At 47.4% G+C, this 20,503-nt stretch overlaps 1 protein-coding gene and 1 long non-coding RNA gene across 2 annotated transcripts in view; one reads left to right on the forward strand and one right to left on the reverse strand.

Moving 5' to 3' along the window:
* The window catches only part of CACNA1A (calcium voltage-gated channel subunit alpha1 A), a 267,197-nt gene that overhangs the window by 42,776 nt on the left and 203,918 nt on the right, over positions 1 to 20,503 (forward strand). The gene's annotated exons all lie outside the window — the stretch shown is intronic.
* Positions 919 to 10,258, reverse strand: LOC108544110 (uncharacterized). The gene is made up of 3 exons (XR_001889740.1): positions 10,147 to 10,258; positions 1,565 to 1,702; positions 919 to 1,000 (listed from the first exon to the last, which is right to left on the reverse strand). It is a non-coding gene; the product is annotated as an uncharacterized LOC108544110 (long non-coding RNA).

The raw sequence follows: 20,503 nt of genomic DNA on the forward strand, positions 1-20,503 counted from the left end.
CCACCTCAGCCTCCAGAGTAGCTGGTACCACAGATGAATGCTACCACACCCGGCTAATTTATACATTTCTTGCAGAGGTGGTTACCAAAGGCTGGTCTCAAACTCCTGGGCTCAAAAGAGCCTCCTACCTTGACCTCCCAAAGTGCTGGGATTACAGGTATGAGCCACTGTTTCCAGCCCCGGGAATATAGTCTAAGAACTGAGTCATTAGGCGATTTTGTCATTGTGTGGACATCATGTAGTGAACTTACACAAACCTAGATGGTATAAACTACTGCACACCTCAGTTATGGGGTATACCCTATTGCTCCTAAGCTGCAAACTGCACAGCAGGTTACTGTCCTGAATACTGTAGGCAATTGTAACACAGTGGTAAGTATTTGTGTATCTAAACATATCTAGGCCGGGCACGGTGGCTCATGCCTGTAATTCCAGATCACCTGAGGTCAGGAGTTTGAGACCAGCCTGGCTAACATGGCAAAACTCCATCTTACCTAAAAAATATCAAAATTAGCCAGGCGTGGTGGCAGGCACCTGTAATCCCAGCTATTCGGGAGGCTGAGGCAGGAGAATCGCTGGAACCTGGGAGGCGGAGGTTGCAGTGAGCTGAGATCATGCCACTGCACTCCAGCCTGGGTGACAGAACGAGACTGTATCTCAAAATAAATAAATAAATAAATAACATATCTAAACAAAAAAGGTACAGTAAAAATACAGTATTATAACCATATGAGACCACCATTGTATAGGCAGTCCGTTGTTAAGCAAAACATCATTATGTAGTGTATGACTGTACCATATACTGCACGGCTTCAAACAAGGGAAATTTATTCTCGCACTGTTTTGGAGGACATAGGTCTGAAATCAGGGTGTCACCAGGGTCACTCCAAAGGCTCCAGCGGAGGATCCTTCCATTGGGTTTGGAGTTGCTTCACGCCAGTCTCTGCCTCTGTGGTCACAGGGCCTTCTCCTCTTCCCTCTCAAAGTTCCCTCTTCCCCTCTGTCATAAGGATACATACATATGAGCCCCCGCTCAGAAAATCCGGGAATAAACTCTTGCCCTCATATTCTTTTTTTTTTTTTTTTTTCTTTATGAGATAGAGTCTCACTCGTTACCCAGACTGGAGTGCAGTGGTGTGATCTCCGCCCACTGCAAGCTCCACCTCCCGGGTTCACGCCATTCTCCTGCCTCAGCCTCCCGAGTAGCCGGGACTACAGGCGCCCGCCACCACGCTGGGCTAATTTTTTGTATTTTTAGTAGAGACGGGGTTTCACCAGGATGGTCTCGGTCTCCTGACCTTGTGATCCTCCCGTCTCAGCCTCCCAAAGTGCTGGGATTACAGGCGTGAGCCACCACGCCCAGCCTGCCCTCATGTTCTTAGCTAAATCATACCTGCAAATCATATCTGCACACCTTATTTTTTGTAAATAAGGTAACATTCCAGGGATTGGGACTTCAACATAACTTCTGGAGGGTTCACTGTTCAGCCCACTACACCCAGAAAGCGCTTTGGAATTCAGGTTCTGACATCTGGGACTGCCTCCCACATACACGCACCATTACCTTGTACTGAATACCTGAAGGGTTCTGCTCCCTCCTCCACTCCCCCAAATATTTGCTGTGGACCTGAGAAAGCTGACTTCATGGAAGCTTCATTCCACTGTTCTAAGGACTTTTCATACATTAACAAATGTTTTCTCTCTACGGGGAAAACCACAGAGAAATCAAGACAGAGCAGGGTTAAATAACTCACCTGAGGAGGAGCAGTAAGTGGCAGAGCCAGGATTCAAGCCAACATGGTTTTGCACGGTTTTGACATCATTTGCAACACAAATATTGTCACAGATACCTTTTTGAGCATCTACTGTGCTAAAACCGCCAGGAAGGAAAAGAACATGGGGCCGGGAGAGCTCATGACAGGGGACAGGGCTGGCCATGGGGGTTTGCACCTTGGTGGAAGATGCTATGGTTCTCTTTTTCTTTTTTTTTTTCCTGAGACTCTGTTAGTGTCTGACTTAGCCACTCAGAGTCTCACTCTGTTACCCAGGCTGGAGTACAGTGACGACTGGCTCACAGCAACCTCCGCCTCCCAAGTTCAAGCGATTCTCCTGCCTCAGCCTCCCAAATATCTGGGATTACAGGCACAGGCCACCACAGCTAGTTTTTGTATTTTTAGTAGAGATGGAGTTTCACCCTGTAGGCCAGGCTGGTCTCGAACTCCTGACCTCATGATCCGCCTGCCTCGGTCTCCCAAAGTGCTGGGATTACAGGTGTGAGCCACCACACCCGGCAGCTATGGTTCTCTTTCAACTCCTTGTGCTGGAATTATTGCAGAAACCCGGGCCAGTTCATCCCCAGGAAGTGAGACATTCACATGCAGAGCTGTACAGGAGCAGAGAATCCATGACTGGTTGGATGGAGGCTGCCTCACTGCCTACAGAGTGGGCTCTGGGTGGATTGTTCTATTTGGGGAGCTAGCCCACCCACCAGTCTCAGCCCTTGGCAACTCTGTCCTGCTGTCACAGCAGCTGGACATTGAGAAACTGAGACATGACAGCCTTCCCTCCCTGTTCCTGCCCAGCGGAGTGGAAACCCCTCGGGACCCGCATTCCAAGCGTGCACAGTATCGCAGAGCTGCATAGTTAACGCGGTGCTTCTCCTCCAGCCCTCCGGATGCGAGCTGACAGATTGGCAGCTGGCTGACTTCCAAGGTCCAGTGAGTTCTTGGCAGTCGCTTTCTGACCTGGACAAGTGGCTGCCACCTCCTGGAACATCAGGCTGCCCCCTTGGGGAGAGGGTGATGGTCTCTTTGGAAGGACTGTGAGCTTTGAGGTGGTCATCAAAAGCCATTCTTGGAAACATTCTTTGAGTTGTACTGTGCAATTTGGTCACTAGAATATCCGTATGTGGATATTAAATTGGTCTTGGGTTTTGTTTTGTTTTGTTTGGATTGTGGCAAAATATACACAATAATCCTCCTGCCTCAGCCTCCCAAGTAGCTGGGATTACAGGCATGCACACCACACCCGGCTAATTTTTGGATTTTTAAATTTGTTTGTTTGTTTTTGTTTCTTGAGATGGAGTGTAGCACTGTTGCCCGGGCTGGAGTGCAGTGGCGTGATCTTGGCTCACTGCAACCTCCGCCTCCCGGATTCAAGCGATTCTCTTGCCTCAGCCTCCTCAGTAGCTGGGATTACAGGCGCCCCCACCACGCCCAGCTGATTTTTTTTTATTTTTAGTAGAGACGGGGTTTTACCATGTTGGCCAGGCTTGTCTCGAACCCCTGACCTTGTGATCCACCTGCCTTGGCCTCCCAAGGTGCTGGGATTACAGGTGTGAGCCACCACACCTGGCCAATTTTTGTATTTTTAGTAGAGACAGGGTTTCACCATGTTGGCTAGGCTGGTCTCAAACCCCTGACCTCAGGTGATCCACCTGCCTCAGCCTCCCAACGTGCTGGGATTACAGGCGTGAGCCACCAGTCTTGGCCAATTTTTGTATTTTTAGTAGAGACAGGGTTTCACCATGTTGGCCAGGCTGGTTTCAAACTCCTGATCTCAGGAGATCCACCACCTCAGCCTCCCAAAGTGCTAGGATTACAGGCATGAGCCACTGCACACAGTCTAAATGCTGTGGCTCACATCTATAATTCCAACACTTTGGGAAGCTGAGGCCAGAGGATTGCTTGAGCCCAGGAGTTTGAGACCAGCCTGGGCAACATAGGGAGACCCCAACTCTGTAAAAAATAAAAATGAATTAGCCAGGCGTGGTGGTGCCGGCCAGTGGTCCCAGCTACTCGGGAGGCTGAGGCAGGAGGATCACTTGAGCCCAAGAGGTCAAGGCTGCAGTTAGCTGTGATTGTGCCACTGTACTCCAGCCTGGGTGACAGAGCAAGACCCTGTTTCAAAAAAATTAAATTAAGCGAAATTTAAAATTCTGTTTCTCACTCACACAGGCTGCACTTCAAGTGCTTAATCATCCCTTGTGGGTGGTGGCTATCATTTTGGACAGCATGGATAGAGAATATTTTTATCAGTGTAGGAAGCTTCATCAGAGAAGACCGCTCAGAGGCCTGTGGGGACCAGCATAGTGCGGTAGAAAGACACAGGCCAGCTGGTGAGAGACTGGTCTTCTGATCCCAGATCTGTCCCTCACTTGCTGGGTGACCTTGGACAGCTCCCTTGGTCCCTCTGGAATTTTCTCTTCATTGTAAAATCAGGAAATTGGCCTCAATGAATTCTGAGGCCCTGTTTTTGTTTTGTTTTGTTTTGTTTTGTTTTGTTTTTTGAGACAGAATCTCGCTCTGTCACCCAGGCTGGAGTGCAGTGGCGTGATCTTGGCTCACTGCAACCTCCACCTCCCAGGTTCAAGCGATTCTCCTCCTCAGCCTCCCCATTAGCTGGGACTACAGGCGTGCACCACCATGCCTGGCTAAGTTTTGTGTTTTTAGTAGAGACGGGGTTTTGCCATGTTGGCCAGGCTGGTCCCAAACTCCCAACCTTGAGTGATCCTCCTGCCTCGGCCTCCCAAAGTGCTGGAATTACAGGCCTGAGCCACTATGCCTGGCCCCATCTACTTCTAAGTGTTATGACCCACTCAGCTCTGAAGACAAGGGAGGAGCATCCTCTCAGTCCAGCTCTAACATGCGGGAGCCTCTCACCCTATCCCCCAGTTCATAAAGGCAGGCGTGTTGTGAAGAGCACAGAATGGGCTGAGAGAAATATGCAGGGATTGCGTCTATCTCCCTTCCTTCCACACGTTTCCTTGTCGGCACCACCTGCCTCTATTCCGCGCCACACACACACCCGCCTTCTCTCTGTCTCAGAGGAAGACAGGATCTTCCATCCCCCAAATCCTGCCCTGATTCCTACTCTGATGCCTCTGCCCTGACTCTCTTAAGCTCCCTGGGAATGCAATGCATCTCCTATGCCCTCCTCATCCCAGTAGTTCCCACATTCCCCAAAATCGCTTTGGGAAAAGTCCCCCAGTGAGTAACCAGCTGTCCTGAGTGGGCATCTCAGAACTTCTCTTTTGTCGTTGTTGTTTGTTTTGCTTTTGTTTTGAGACAGGATCTATCTTTTGCGCCCAGGCTCTAGTGCAGTGGTGTGATCTCAGCTCACTGTACCCTGGACCTCCCAGGCTCAGGCGATCCCCCCACCTCGGCCTCTGGAGTAGCTGGGACTACAGGTACACGCCACCACACCCTGCTACATTTTTTTTTTAGGACTTTTGGTAGAAATGGGGTTTCACCGTGTTGCCCAGGCTGGTCTCTAACTCCTGGGCTCAAGCGATCCGCCCACCTTGGTCTCTCAAAGTGCTGAGACTACAGACGTGAGCCACCGCACCCAGCAGAGCTTCTGTTTCTTGAGTGTGTTCTCAGCCATGCTGAGACACTTTCTCTTCTCAGCCTGATGATGCTTTTGGCTTGTGTTTCTTTGTTTTTAATTACGACTTCCCCATCGCTGTCATGGGATCATGAGGGTCTTCTGTCCATCTAGATGATACCTTTCTTGTGCCACATATCTCTGACAGTCCCTGGTTTTTAAACCCTTATTGCTTTCAAAATACCATCCAAACGCCTTATTGTGGCATATTGTCCTTCACTGCTATCTGCCTGCTTTTTTTTTTTTTTTTTTTTTGAGACAGAGTCTCGCTCTGTTGCCCAGGCTGGAGTACAATGGCAAAATCTCAGCTCATTGCAACCTCCACCTCCTGGGTTCAAGCAATTCTCCTGCCTCAGCCTCCTGAGTAGCTGAAATTACAGGTGGCTGCCACCACGTCCAGCTATTTTTGTTTTTTTTTTTCAGTAGAGACAGGGTTTCACCATGTTGGCCAGGCTGGTCTCAAACTCCTGACCTCAGGTGATCCTCCCACCTCAGCCTACCACAGTGTTGGGATTACAGGCATGAGCCACCACGCCCAGGTTTTTTTTTTTTTTTTTTTTTTTTTTTTTTTTTAAAGACAGGACCTTGCTCTGTCACTCAGGCAGGAGTGCAGTAGCACCATAATCCCTTACTGCCTCCTTGACCTCCTGGGCTCAAGGGATCCTCTTGCCTTGGCCTCCCCAGTAGCTGGGACTACAGGCATGCACCACCACACTGGCTAATTTTTAAAACTTTATTGTAGAGATGGAGTCTTGCTAGGTTGCCCAGGCTGGTCTCAAGCTTCTAGGCTCAAGCAATCCTCTTGCCTGTGCCTCCCAAAGCACTGGGATTACAGGCAAGAGCCCCCACACCTGGTCCTAACCCACTTTCTGAACTTGCAACCACGCCATTTTCTCCTGACTAATATTTAAGTCACATCATGACATGTCCCACTTCAGAAATGCCTACCAAATCAGTGGACCCTTTCTACCAAACAAATGTTATTTTTTAAATATTTATTTTAGAGTAATATAGACTTTTAGAAAGGTTGTAGCTGGGCGCAGTGGCTCACGCCTGTAATCCCAGCACTTTGGGAGGCTGAGGCAGGTGGATCACCTGAGGTCAGGTGTTTGAGACCAGCCTGGGCAACATAGCGAAACCTTGTCTCTACTAAAAATACAAAATTAGCCAGGTATGGTGGCACGCACCTGTAGTCCCAGCTACTCGGGAGGCTGAGGCAGGAGAATTGCTTGGACCCAGGAGGCGAAGGTTGCAGTGAGCTGAGTTTGTGCCACTGCACTCCAGCCTGGGTGACAGAGTGAGATTCCATCTCAAAATGAAAAAGAAAAGAAAAGAAAGGTTGTAAAGATAGTACAAATAGTTCCCACATACCCTTCACCCAGTTTTTCCTGTGGTTTGTATCTTATATTTTCACCATATACTTGTCAGTGCTAAGGAATTGCTGAGTGCAGAGTGGCATATGGCTGCAGTCCCAGATACTCAGGAGACCGAGGCAAGAGGATATCGCTTGAGCCCAGGAATTCAAGTCTAGCCTGGGCAACACAGTGAGACCCCTTTTCTGCAAAAGAAATAAAACAAATAAAACATTTAAAAAAGAATGCACTGGAGGCAGCGTGGAAACAAGGACCTCATTTGGGAGTCTGCAATGTTCTGAGCAAGCGGTGATGGAGGCCTCAAGTCAGGGCTGTGATCATGGAGGTGGGCAGGGGTGGTTGGTTTCACTGTCTGTGTTGACTTAATTTTAGATTTGCAGACTCAATTGAGTATGAACTTTAAGAGAAAGAGAGTGGCCAGGCACGGTGGGTCACACTTGTAATCCCAGCACTTTAGGAGGCCCAGCAGGGAGGGCCACTTGAGCCTAGGAGTTCGACACCAGCCTGGGCAACATAGTGAGACCGTTGTCTCTACTAAAAAATGTTTTAAATTACCCAGGCATGGTGATGTGTGCCTGTAATCCCAGCTACTCGGGACAGTGAAGCAGGAGGATCACTTGAGCCCAGAAAGTTGAGGCTGTAGTGTGCTGTGGTTGCGCCATTGCCCTCCAGTCTGGGAGACAAAGTGAGACCCTGTCTCAAAAAGAGAGAGAGAGAAGTCAAGGAGGACCTCACATTTTTTGACATAGTGTATTAGTCTCTTCTCACACTGCTAATAAAGACTTACCTGAGACTGGGTAATTTATAAAGGAAAGAGGGTTAATGGACTCACAGTTCCACATGGCTGGGGAGGCCTCACAATCACGGCAAAGGAGAAGCAAAGGCATGTCTTACATGGCGGCAGGCAAGAGAGCTTGTGCCGTTTATAAAACCATCAGATTTCATGAGACTTATTCACTACCACAAGAACAGTATGGGGGAAACTGCCCCCCATGATTCAATTATCTCCTCCTGGCACCGCCCTTGACACGTGGGGATTATTACAATTCAAGGTGAGATTTGAGTGGGGACACAGCCAAACCCTATCACATGGGCAACTGAAAGGATGGGTTTGCCATCAAATAAAATGGGGAAGGAGACTGACTAGGTGGGCAGATTAGGAACTCAGCTTTCTATGAAGTGCCTACTAATGGATAGAGATATTGTGTTGGCCATCTATTAGGTTGGTGCAAAAGTAATCGTGGTTTTGCCATTAAAAGTAATGGCAAAGTAAATAACTTTTGCACCAACCTAATAGGAATTGGAGTCTAAAATTCAAAAAAGGTAAGTCAGAGCTAGAGATCCGAAGGCAGGAGTCAGCCTCCTGTGGAAGCTGTTTAAGGAACTGAATAAGGGCATGGATGCAGAAGAGCACCCAGGACCGAGCCCAGGGTTTACTCTCCATCATTAAAGAGGTTGGGGAAGATGAGGAGGAGCCAGCAGAGAAGACTGAATTGGAGCAAATCAGAAGAATGCAGGTGCTGGCTGCTGTGCAAGGAAAGTGCTAAGCCATTTCAAGTATGAGGGAATGATCAATGATGTCCACTGATGCCGATGAGTTGACTCCAATGAAAAATGAGAATTGACCATTGGATGTAGTGGCGTGGAGATCTTTCGTGACCCGAGCCAGAGCTGCTTAGGTGAAGAGGTAAAGGCAAGAGGCTACTGGAAGGATTACTACTAGCTCTTTTAAAGAATTCTGCTGTGAAGGGTAGAGGAGGAGAGATGGGGCATGTGTTAGCTGGTGGGGGAAGTGGATTTCAGAGGTTTGTTTCCCTGAAAAAAAAAAAAAAGAAAAAAGAATAAAGAAGAAAAAGGCCAGGCACGGTGACTCACGCCTGTAATCCCAGCATTTTGGGAGGTTGAGGTCAGGAGTTTGAGACTAGCCTGGACAACATAGTGAGACCCCATCTCTACCAAAAAAAAAATTAATTAGCTGGGCATGGTGGTGCATGCCTGTGGTCCCAGCTACTTGGGAGGCTGAGGTGGGAGGATCTCTTGAGCCTGGGAGGTCGAGGCTGCAGTGAGCTATGATCACGCCACTGCACTCCAGGCTGGTCAACAGATTAAGACCCTGTCTCAAAAAAAAAAAAAAAAAGATGGGAGAGCTAACATCAGATTTTGTGCTGATAGGAATAACCTATTGGGGAGAAAAACATGAGGATGCCAGAGGAAGTAGAAGTGTCAGGAGGGACATCTCTCGGTGGATGAGAGGGGATGGCATTTGGTGTACAAGTGGAAGGTTTCACTTTATTTTTATTTTTTTATTTTTTATTTATTTATTTTTTTATTTTTTTGAGACAGAGTCTCACTCTGTCGCCCAGGCTGGAGTGCAGTGGCTGGATCTCAGCTCACTGCAAGCTCCGCCTCCCGGGTTTACGCCATTCTCCTGCCTCAGCCTCCCAAGTAGCTGGGACCACAGGCGCCCGCCACCTCGCCGGGCTAGTTTGTTTTGTATTTTTTAGTAGAGACGGGGTTTCACCGTGTTAGCCAGGATGGTCTCGATCTCCTGACCTCGTGATCCGCCCGTCTCAGCCTCCCAAAGTGCTGGGATTACAGGCGTGAGCCACCGTGCCCGGCCGGTTTGACTTTAGAGGAGAGCACACACCGTTGTCTGTAGAAACAGGAGAAAATGCACTATATGGGGATACGTGCTGGGAGGTAGAGAGTAAATAATAGTGGTGGATGCTTGTGGAAATTCTCTTCTAATGTTTTTCTATTTTATGGTTTATCAAGGACAATGTATGTTTTTACGGTTTACCACAAACAACAAGTTCTAATTTATTCAATAATTATTTGTGGGTAGGCCGGATGCAGTGGCGCATGCCTGTAATCCTAGCACTTTGGGAAGGCAAGGTGGGAGGATCGCTTGAAGTCCTGATTCACTTCTGAGCTTGAATCAGGAGTTCGAGGTCAGCCCGAGCAACATGCAAAACACGGTCTCCACACAAAGTACAAAAACTAGCCAGGCATCGTGGCATGCACATAGTCCCAGCTATTCGGGAGGCCAAAACAGGAGGATCATTTGAGCCCCAAAGGCGGAGGCTGTAGTGAGCCAAGATGGAGCCACTGTACTCCAGCCTGGGTGATAGAATGAGACCCTGCCTCAAAAAAAAAAAAGTCTTATTCTTATGCTTATTATTTGAGGAGACATTTACTTTGAACCAGGTGCTGTGCTAGATGCTGGAGATACAGACATCAACAATGACAAGGCTAAGTGCCTGCTGTATTTGTATTTTGAGTTTAATAAAAGACATCACACAGACACACAACACACACACACAGGATTGTTAAAGGATCAGCCATTTCACATGTCAAGATCAGGAATGATATTTGTCTACTGCCTTACCATGTCTCCTACCATGACCTCATCTTCCTCTTGCCGCAATTTAAATCTTTATACCTCAACTCCCAGAACTCTCTTCGCCTCACACCCTATCACAATGTCATCCCTACCCCATGGCCAGTACTCCATCATTTGGTAAAGCAAAGTTCCAAAGAGTCAAGATTGTATCAATGGACCTGTCTCTATGGCAACAGTCATGAATGAGCCAAGCAAGGTAACCCTGGAGATAGCGTGAATGAGAAAGTGGCCTGTTGCCACGGAGACGTGCTGAATGGGAAGGCCCCCACGAGCCGGGCTATGTCACGAAGCTGAAACAGTCAGCATGAAGTCGGTATGTCTATTTTCAACTCGGAATTACAAAAATACATTTTAATAGAGCTCATGACCCATCTCTTTCCTCATGCCTGCCTCCCACCCCACTCTTCAGCCTTCATCCTACAACACAATCGAGCCTCACCAGGAATCCTTCGAACCCCTCAAGGACACCTTGGGGACTGTTCCTTCAGTACACAGTCCCATCCCTGGGCTGAAATGGTATTCCTTTGACCAACTACCGTCTCCCCTTTGGCACCAACAGTATTCTTAAAAGCCATGAGCTTATGGGAAGAACATTAACTACGTTCTTTGGGGGCAGGAACAGTTGCTCACCTGTGGACCAGCTCAGCTTGCACCTGTGAGAATGATTGCAATGAGTAGACCAGTTCTCCATCAAAGAATGGCCATAGCACCCCACACACAGTGGTATAATCTGATCATGCTGGTGTGTTGAACATATAACGTTAGTGCCACATAGAAGGAATTTGTAAAAGCTCTTAGTGCCTAGAAGGATACCTTTGAAGATCTTGGAATCTCTGATATGTACCCAGGTTCCTTACATCCTGCTCAAAGTATTCCTACATTTATTTCTTCATTTATTAGTTCTTTTATCATATATATATTTTTGAAACAGGGTCTCACTCTGTTGCCCAGGCTAGAGTGCAGTGGCACGATCGTGGCTCACTGCAGCTTCAACCTCCCCATCTCAAGCAATCCTCCCACCTCAGCTTCCTGAGTAGCTGGGACCACAGGCACAAGCCACCACACCAGGCTAATTCTTGTAATTTTTGTAGAGACAGGGTTTCGCCATGTTGCCCAGTGTATTAGTTTGTTCTCATATTGCTATAAAGAACTATCTGAGACTGGGTAGTTTATAAATAAAAGAGGTTTAATTGACTCACAGCTCCACAGGCTATGCGGAAGGCATGGCTGGGGAGGCCTCAGGAAACTTGCAATCATGGCAGAAAATGAAGGGGAAACAAGCACGTCTTCACATGGTGGCAGGAGGGAGAGAGTGAGGGGGAAAGTGTTACCAAACCAGGTCTCATGAGAACTCACTGACTGTCATGAGGACAGCAAGGGGGAAATCCGCCCCCATGATCCAATCACCTCCCACCAGGTCCCTCCCTCAACACTGGGGATTACAATTCAACATGAAAGATCTGGGTGGGGACAAAAAGCCAAACCATATCATCCAAGCTGGTCTCTAACTGCTGAGCCCAAGCAATCTGCCGGCCTTGGCCTCCCAAAGTGCTAGGATTACAGACGTGAACCATAGTTAGTAAGCATTGTTACAGCAAAGGGAGGCATCATTACAGCATAATAATTGGAAGTCTCCATTGACGGAAGTCTCCGTCAACAAGAACCGTCGGATAAACTGTGGTACACCCATTCCCTGATGTGTTATGAAGACATTACAAAAGGAAGAAGCAGATCTCTGGGTGTCAATGAGAGCCAATACTTATAGAGTGTCTGCTGGCCAGGCTGGTCTTGAACTCCTGGGCTCAAGCAATCAGCCTGCCTCAGCCTCCCAAAGTGCTAGGATTACAGGCGTGAGCCATCATGCCCACCCTTTATTATTATTATTATTATTATTATTATTATTATTATTATTATTTATATAGAGATGGGGTTTCACTGTGTTGCCCAGGCAGGTCTAAAACTTCTGGCCTCAAGCGATCCTCCCTCCTCAGCCTCCCAAAATGCTGGGATTACAGGCATGAGCCACTGCATCTGTCCAGATTCCCTTCTCCATAAAGCAGGCATATGGAAAGAGGGACGTCCATCCGGGCAATATCAAAGTCCTATTGGTGCTGATGTGGGTGCTAAGACCACATGACCGGATGCATTCTGACTCTGCCACCTCTCAGCTATGTGACCCAGGGCCAGTCAGCAAGTCCCTCTATAGCTCAGTTTCCTCATCTGTAAAATGGCACCAACAGTAGCCAACCCCAGCAAATACTGTGAAACATGCAGAACATCATCCGAATGGTGAGGATGATGCAGGTGCTGTGTTACCAGAACACCTGGGCTTGACCCAGCTCCCCTTGTTGCAAGCTGTGTGACTTGGGGCTGATGCTCAAATCTTTCTGGGCCTCATTTGTTTCATCTGTTCAATGGGGATAATAGCACTCTTATTTCATAGAGTTATGGAGGATTTTTTGAAATAATTGACATACAGCTCTTAGAACAGTACCTGACTCCTTATAAGTGCTCACGCCTGTGATCCCAGCACTTTGCAAGGCCAAGGCGGGCAGATCACTTGAGGTCAAGAGTTTGAGACCAGCGTGGCCAACATGGTGAAACCCCCATCTACTAAAAACACAAAAATTAGCCAGTTGTGGTGGCGGGGTGCCTGTAATCCCAGCTACTCAGGAGGCTGAGGCAGGAGAATCGCTTGAACCTGGGAGGCGGAAGTTGCAGTGAGCCGAGATCATACCACTGCACTCCAGCATGGGCGACAGAGTGAGACTCCGTCTCAAATAATAGTATTAGTAATAATAATAGTATCATTTTTATCATCATTCTTACTAACGGTCTCTCACTCCTTGCCCTGCAGTTTTGCCTGTTTTCTTGGAATAACACTCTTCCACACCTTTCCCCTCAGGGATGGTCACGTTTAGCATCATGACCCATCCCTGGGGATGAGTTAGCTCATTTCTGGAAAGCACTTTGGAACTATAGGTGCATTGCAGGCTGGAGACATCACGGGACTTGTACCATATTTAAGCAATGCCAGATTCTTCTGCCTGGCACGGGGAGGACACAGAGGATACGGCCCTGGCGTCTTTTCTCTTTGCCTACCTCAGCTTTGCTCTGAGCCATTTTCTGTCCTGTTCAGGGCAGCCTGGGCCATTTGCCACTTTCAGCTTTCTCGGGCGAGGACGTCCTCCCGATGGCACACCTCTTAACACACACCTGGTGCTGTTGTTGAAAAGGCAACAATTGACTCCAGCGCCAGCACTGAGAGGCTTGACCTTAAAATTAGCAGGTGCCACTGGAAGATCGCTGTTAGCTCTTTTGACTGGAACACACCGTTCCCCAGGTGGCATGCGACTGAATACAGTGCAGGGATTGGCTCTGCTCTCAGGTGGCCTGCTCCACGCTCCTGAGCTCCAGGTGGAAGCTGTGATCATTATTTCTTCAACAGACACATATATAGCAGCATTAACTATGAGCCTTATTAGTGTGTGTGTGTGTGTATATATATATATGTGCACATTTGTATGTACAGGTATGTGCATACGTGTGCCTATGAACCTGTTCTGAGCACTTTACAAATATCAATGTATTTTATCCTCCCAACAACCCATTTTACAGATAAGACTGAGGCACAGAGAGGTTAAGTTACTGCCCCAAGATCACACATCTGGAGAGTGGCGAGGCCAAGATTTGAACATATGTACCTTTGTACCATATGTACCAACTTTTTAATTTTCTTTTTGGGATACACTGTTGCTCTGTCATGCAGGCTGGAGTGCAGTGGCATGATCACGGCTCACTACAACCTCAACCTCCAGGTTCAAGCTATTCTCCCGCCTCAGCCTCCCGAGTAGCTAGGACCACAGGTGCACACCACCATGCCCAGCTACTTTTTACTTTTTTTTTTTTTTTTTTGCAGAGATGGGGTTTCCCTAAGTTACCCAGGCTGGTCTAGAACTCCTAGGTTCAAGCAATTCCCCCACCTCAGCCTCCCAACATGCTGGGATTACAGGCATGAGCCACTGCACCCAGGTCCTCCGTCCTTACAAAGGTCGCCAAGCACAATCTTGTGAGCCTGGCCCTATCCACACCCATACACAACATGGTGTGTATTTTTCAAACAAAAACTGAACAAACACCTCTGGTTTGGGTTCCCCTTACACTTGTTCCGGGTTTATTGACTCTATGTTGTGGGCCTAGACAAAGCAACGTCTGGAGGTCCTAGACCCAGGGACCAGACAGACTGGGTTCAAATCCTGGCTCTTCCACTTCTGCCTGAGTGCTCTCTCTGAACCTGTCTTTCTTTATCTATAAAAGGGAGATAATTTTGTAAAACTCATCACTTGGTCAAACTGCTTTGAGCATGCAAATGAGTTCATATGTATAAACCTCTTAGAATGTCCCAGGCAAAGAACAAGCACTTCATTCCGATCAACATTTATTTAGCATCTACTGAGTGCCCATGACTATTCAAGGTGATGAGGAGACCCTCTGGTTCTTAGGAGGCAGTGAGGTGGGGGAGGGTGGGAACCTAAACATTGACGATGGTGTGTTAGCAAGTGGGAAAAACAATAAAGTCGGGTAAAGGGAGTTTGGGAGTGCTGCGTTCAGGTCCTGGCCCTGCCACTTTCTAGGGTGCAAGATACAGCACTGAATAGGGTGGTCAGAACAGGCCTTATTGGGAAAGTGATATTTGAGCAGACGATCTAGAGGTCAGCACATGTTGCTACTGTTTGATGGCACTAGTATGAGTTTGAGTTTCATTTGCTAGTCTTGTCTATCTATCTATATATATGAAATTTGGTCCATTTATTTATGCTGATAAATTAATTGATGTTGAAATTATAATTGAATGTTTTATTAATAAACGGATACCCACATACTATTTTTCCAGGAATTGTTAGGTTTGGGGGTTTTCTTTAGATTTTGATTATTTTTTATTTGCTTAATTTTTTTCTTTTTTTTAATTTTATTTTTCCACAGTTATTGGGGTACAGGTGGTATTTGGTTGCATGCCTAAGTTCTTCAGTGGAGATTTGTGAGAACCTGGTGCACCCATCACCTGGGCAGTATACACTGCACCATATTTGTTGTCTGTTATCCCATGTTCCCCTCCTACTCTTCCCCCCAAGTCTCTAAAGTCCATTGTACCATTATTTTGCTCACCTACATTCTTTGGCCTGAGATGCTGAGTGGTCATGACTCCCAGATCCCTTCTTGTTTCTCTATCAAAAATCTTTACTAACATCCTAGCCTAGGGAACCCATTGCCTTTCCCCATCCCCAGTGGGAGAAGGGGCTTCCTCCCCAGCTTCTTTACCAGCTCACAGGAAAGGTATGAAGGAGAGGATTGTAGTCGTCTTGAAGCTGGTCAGATGTTGAAGAGATGATAATATTTACTGATCAAGAGAGACAAAGCAATGCTGGAAGAAGAGGCTGTGTTGGTTAACACCAGCTGCAATAACCAATAAAACCAAAAATCTCTGGCTAAGAGTATACAAGAGTGAGAAATCAACTTGTAAACTGGTGGCCAGATGTGGTGGCTCATGCCTATAATTCTAGCACTTTGGGAGGCTGTGGTGGGAGGGTCGCTTGAGCCCAGTAGTTCAACACCAACCTGGGCAACATAGTGAGACACCATCTCTACTAAAAATAGAAAATAATAAAGTACAACTGGTGAGGGCTGCAATGAGGTGGAGTGGTGGGTGACTCAAATATGGTTCAACTCCATGCAGTCACTTAGGGATCCAAGCTGTTGGAGGCTCTCCCTGCTTAAACATGTGGTTTCCAAGGTTGTTCTAAGAGCCTACATTGAGACAGCAGTTGGGGGAAAGGGAAAGTGGAGTCGGAGGTACTTATGAGGGTTCCTGGAAGTAGTGAACAGAACTCTGCCTGCATTCTATTGGGTGGAATTTAGTCATGTGGCCCAGGCTAGCTGCATGGGAGGCTGGGAAATGTAGTCTCTGATTAGGCTGCCATTTCCCAGTCCCACTTGTGAATCTTTAGTGGGAAGCTCACCATGTTTGCACCAGGGATTCAGTCTACCTCCCACTCATGCCTCAACTATGTATCAGGCACTGTCTTAAATACTTTACATATCAGTCTCCCTAACGCAAACAACTTTACTCAGTGGGTGCTTTATTAGTCACATTTATTAGTGAAAAAATGGAAACCCAGAGCTGTTAAATATCTTGCCCAAGGTCACAGAGCTAGGAAGTGGCAGAGTTGGAATTTGAATCCAGAAAATCTGCCTGCAGAGCCCCACGCTTAGTATAAATTCATTGTAGTTTAGAAAGAGGCAGAAGGGCCCTAGAAGTTGACATAATCCATTTTTTGGTCACTAAGGAACTAACTAAATTGACTGCTTGTAAAAGTGAGTCCTGGACAGGCACAGTGGCTCAGGTCCGTAATTCCAGGACTTTGGGAGGCTGAGGCGGGCAGATCACCTGAGGTCAGGAGTTCAAGACCAGCCTAGCCAACATGGCAAAACCCCATCTCTACAAAAATACAAAAATTAGCCGGGTGTGGCGGTGGGCACCTGTAATTCCAGCTACTCAGGAGGCTGAGGCAGGCGAATTGCTTGAACCTGGGAGGTGGAGTTTGCAGTGAGCTCAGATCACACCACTGCACTCCAACTTGAATGATAGAGCGAGACTCTGCATCAGGACCACCATGGCCCCCTGAGTTCTAGGTCAGAGTTTCTCTGCCACAGCACTGATGGCTTTGGGGACTGCATTATTCTCGGCTCCAAAATGGGAGCTGTCCTGCACACTGCCTCAACTCACTTGATGCCAGTAGCGCCCGCGCCCCAGTTGTGAGAACCAAAAATGTCTCCACACATTGCCAAATGTCCCCTGGGAGGTGAAATCACCCCTGGTTGAAAGTCACTGTTCTAGATTGTTAAATATTATCTTACACTGTAGCACAAGTCCAAGGCAAACTGACTTAGAAATTACCAACCTTGCAAAAAATAGAAGATTTCATAAAGTCAGTGAGCATGATGGTGGCAAGCTGCTGAAATCACACCCCCAGACACTAACAGATGGGATCTGGACAGTATTCATCTAGTTAAAAATTGACAAGGACTGCAACACTGTAGGCTCTTCAAAAGAGAATCATCTGAATAATAAGGGGTCAAGACAGGGGTAATTGGTGAAAGCCCTTGCTCATAATTTGAAAGTGTAAATAGGCATCTTGAAAATTCATCCCGCAGAGGTCAAAAGTCAAATGTGCAGTGTTAGGCGTGACCAGTCAATTTGGGAGGGGAAATTGCATGCACACACGAGAGCTTGCACACACACACACACAAACACACCTGTTCAAGTGTGTGTGCGCCAGTGCTCAGTGAGGACCATTTCCCCAGCCTGTCTGTTCATCTTGCTTTGGGGTAACCCAATGGGTGAGGCAGAAATTCTTGGATCATACTTTTCTAATGAATATTATAATTGCTAACTTGTGATGGGTGCTGACTTTTTCATCTTTGCAACACTGTGCGTAGATTTTTTTCACTCTCCCTGTTTTACAGATGAGAAAACTGAGGCTCAGAAAGATTGATTAGCTCTACACGAAGCCAGGATTCAGGCTCAGCCTGGCTCCAGGAATCATGTTTTGAGTTACGTAGCTTCCCTGATTCTGAGGGACCCCCCCACTTCTGAAATCTTCTAATCTCACTCCCCATGGCCCTTTCCTATTGACCAGAGGCACCCCAGCTCCTCACTCGTCCATTATCTTATGAAACATGACCATGATGTGTGAATTCAAAGGAGAGACTGAGCTTTGTGGGGAAAACGAAGCAGAAAAAGAAAGGTGGAGATTGGTGGTGGTTTTTGGCATGATGAGGAGCCTGTCATTGCTTGAAGAAAGCAAGAAAGGAGATTGCTGGGGCTTGGATCCATCTCGGGGTGCCTGCGGGTCTGTCTGTAAAAATGAGAAATGGTCGTGCTCATTAGAGGATTATGACCGTTAGGCTCTGGGATAGCAATTTCGGGACTTTTTTCTGCTCAAAGAACAATATGGTTCAGGTTCCTTTTGCTCCTGCTTTCCCAAGCCCTACATCTCTTCTGAGCTTTTTTTCTTTTTTTCTCCTTCTTCTTCTTCTTCTTCTTCTCATTTTTGGATCTGGACTTCTGCTGACTCATCTCTGAGCAAGGAAGGAGGGAGGAAGTCAGAATTGCTCATTGACCGTTTTCTTTAGTGACTCAGCTGTGATTCACATTTTAATTAATGGAGGAGAAAAAACCTGATCAGTCCTAAGGCATCTGCCCCATCACGCATAACTCCAGGCTGGTGATAATAATACCTGAGAAAAGTGGGATGTCCTGAATTAAACTATGGCTCATTCCCCACATTAGTCTTGAGGACTCCACCAGGCCCTCTAAGTTCCAGGTCTCCAGTGGGTCTCCCTGAACCAGAGCAGCTAGTCCAGGCCCCAACCAGTAATTTCTGCAGAGTTAGTCTGAGGTCAGGGCAAGAAACAGAGGCTCAAGCCCTCCTGGGATCGCAGGAGGATCATGGGAATGTAATATCGTTTCCTGAGTTGGTCTTTGGCTATAATCCCAGGCTCAAGCCTGGCCTCCCTCCCCTCGAGGCCTGAAATTTGTCAGAGCCGATTGCAGGGGCAGCTTCTGTGCTTTTTGTTTGCCCAGAGAATGAGAAGAGTCCACATCATCATGACCGCTACTTCCTGAGCACTTACTATGCATCAGGTGGCGTGCTCAGCACTTTTCATGAATGATCACATTGAATCCTCACTCCGTCCACAAAAAGAAAGAGCTTTTATATAATTCTCTGTCCGCCCTAGGAGGAAACCGAGGCTTGGCAATTGCCCAATGTAGACAATGAGTAAAGAATCAGGCAGGATATGAACCCAACCCTTTCCCACCTGTGAGCCAGAGCTTGCATCCACTATACTTGTCTGCCTTCCAGTCAGCTGCAAAGAAAAATTGGAAGCTGATAACTCATTCAACAAACACTTATTGAGCCTTTCCATCTGCTCAGCCCTGTTCTAGGCACCAGAGATCCAACGGTGAACCAGAGACCAATCCATGGTCTCATGCAACTGACATTTTAGCTGCCCAAGTGTACTAGTTACTGTGTATAAGTTCCTATTAAGTGTATTAGATATGCTTGCAGCTGTAACAAAGAATCCCAACATGCATAAGGGCTCAAAACAATAAAAATTTAGTTCTTGCATGGATAAAGTTCAAAAGGTGTACTCTTTTTTTTTTTTTTCTCTTTTGCGACGGAGTTTTGCTCTTGTCCTCCAGGCTGGAATGTGATGGCACAATCTCAGCTCACTGCAACCTCCACCTCCTGGGTTCAAGCAATTCTCCTGCCTCAGCCTCCCTAGTAGCTGGGATTACAGGTGCCCACCACCACATCTGGCTAATTTTTTGTATTTTTAGTAGAGGTGGGGTTTCACCATGTTGGTCAGGCTGGTCTTAAACTCCTGACCTCAGGTGACCCACCTGTCTCGGCCTCCCAAAATGCTGAGATTACAGGCGTGAGCCACCGTGCCCGGCCAAAAGGTGTATTCTTAAATAGCAGGCACCTCTCCTCTAAGCAGTAAGTCAGGGACCCAGGCTTCAGGCTTGTTCCATATAGTGGCTCCTCATCTTCAACCCATGGCTTCTGAAGTCTCCATGCTTCTTGATATCAAGCCACAGAAGGGAAAAGAGCATGAGGAGGGCACAGGAGAAATGTTTCTGGGATAGACCCAGAAGTAATCCATATGACTTTCATCTACTTCCCACTGGCTAGAGCTTACATGGTGGCAGCCACTTGCATCCAGGAGGGGAGACAGACATCAGTCTCTGCATGGGTCCTCACTGAGAATCAAGCTCCACATTTTGATCTATGTCACCTCCTTGCAAGGCCTACCTTAGGACAATTTTAAGGGACACTCCTATCTTCTTCCACCCTTAGGACAGTTTTAAGGGACACTCCTGTGTTCTTCCACCCACCTCCTCTGTTTCTTGGGCTTCCTGCTCTCAGGATTTGCCTTTGCCTTACAATGGGGTGAAGCAAGAATCTGAAAGAATGTCCCTCTCCACAATTTGAAGTCTTATTGAAAAAAAGCAGTAGAGGCCGGGCGCGGTGGCTCAAGCCTGTAATCCCAGCACTTTGGGAGGCCGAGACGGGCGGATCACGAGGTCAGGAGATCAAGACCATCCTGGCTAACATGGTGAAACCCCGTCTCTACTAAAAATACAAAAAAATCTAGCCGGGCGACCTGGCGGGCGCCTGTAGTCCCAGCTACTCGGGAGGCTGAGGCAGGAGAATGGCGTGAACCCGGGAGGCGGAGCTTGCAGTGAGCTGAGATCCGGCCACTGCACTCCAGCCTG

The sequence above is a fragment of the Rhinopithecus bieti genome, unplaced genomic scaffold, assembly GCF_001698545.2.
Source record: "Rhinopithecus bieti isolate Rb0 unplaced genomic scaffold, ASM169854v2 scaffold_26199, whole genome shotgun sequence".
Taxonomy (NCBI): Eukaryota; Metazoa; Chordata; class Mammalia; order Primates; family Cercopithecidae; genus Rhinopithecus; species Rhinopithecus bieti.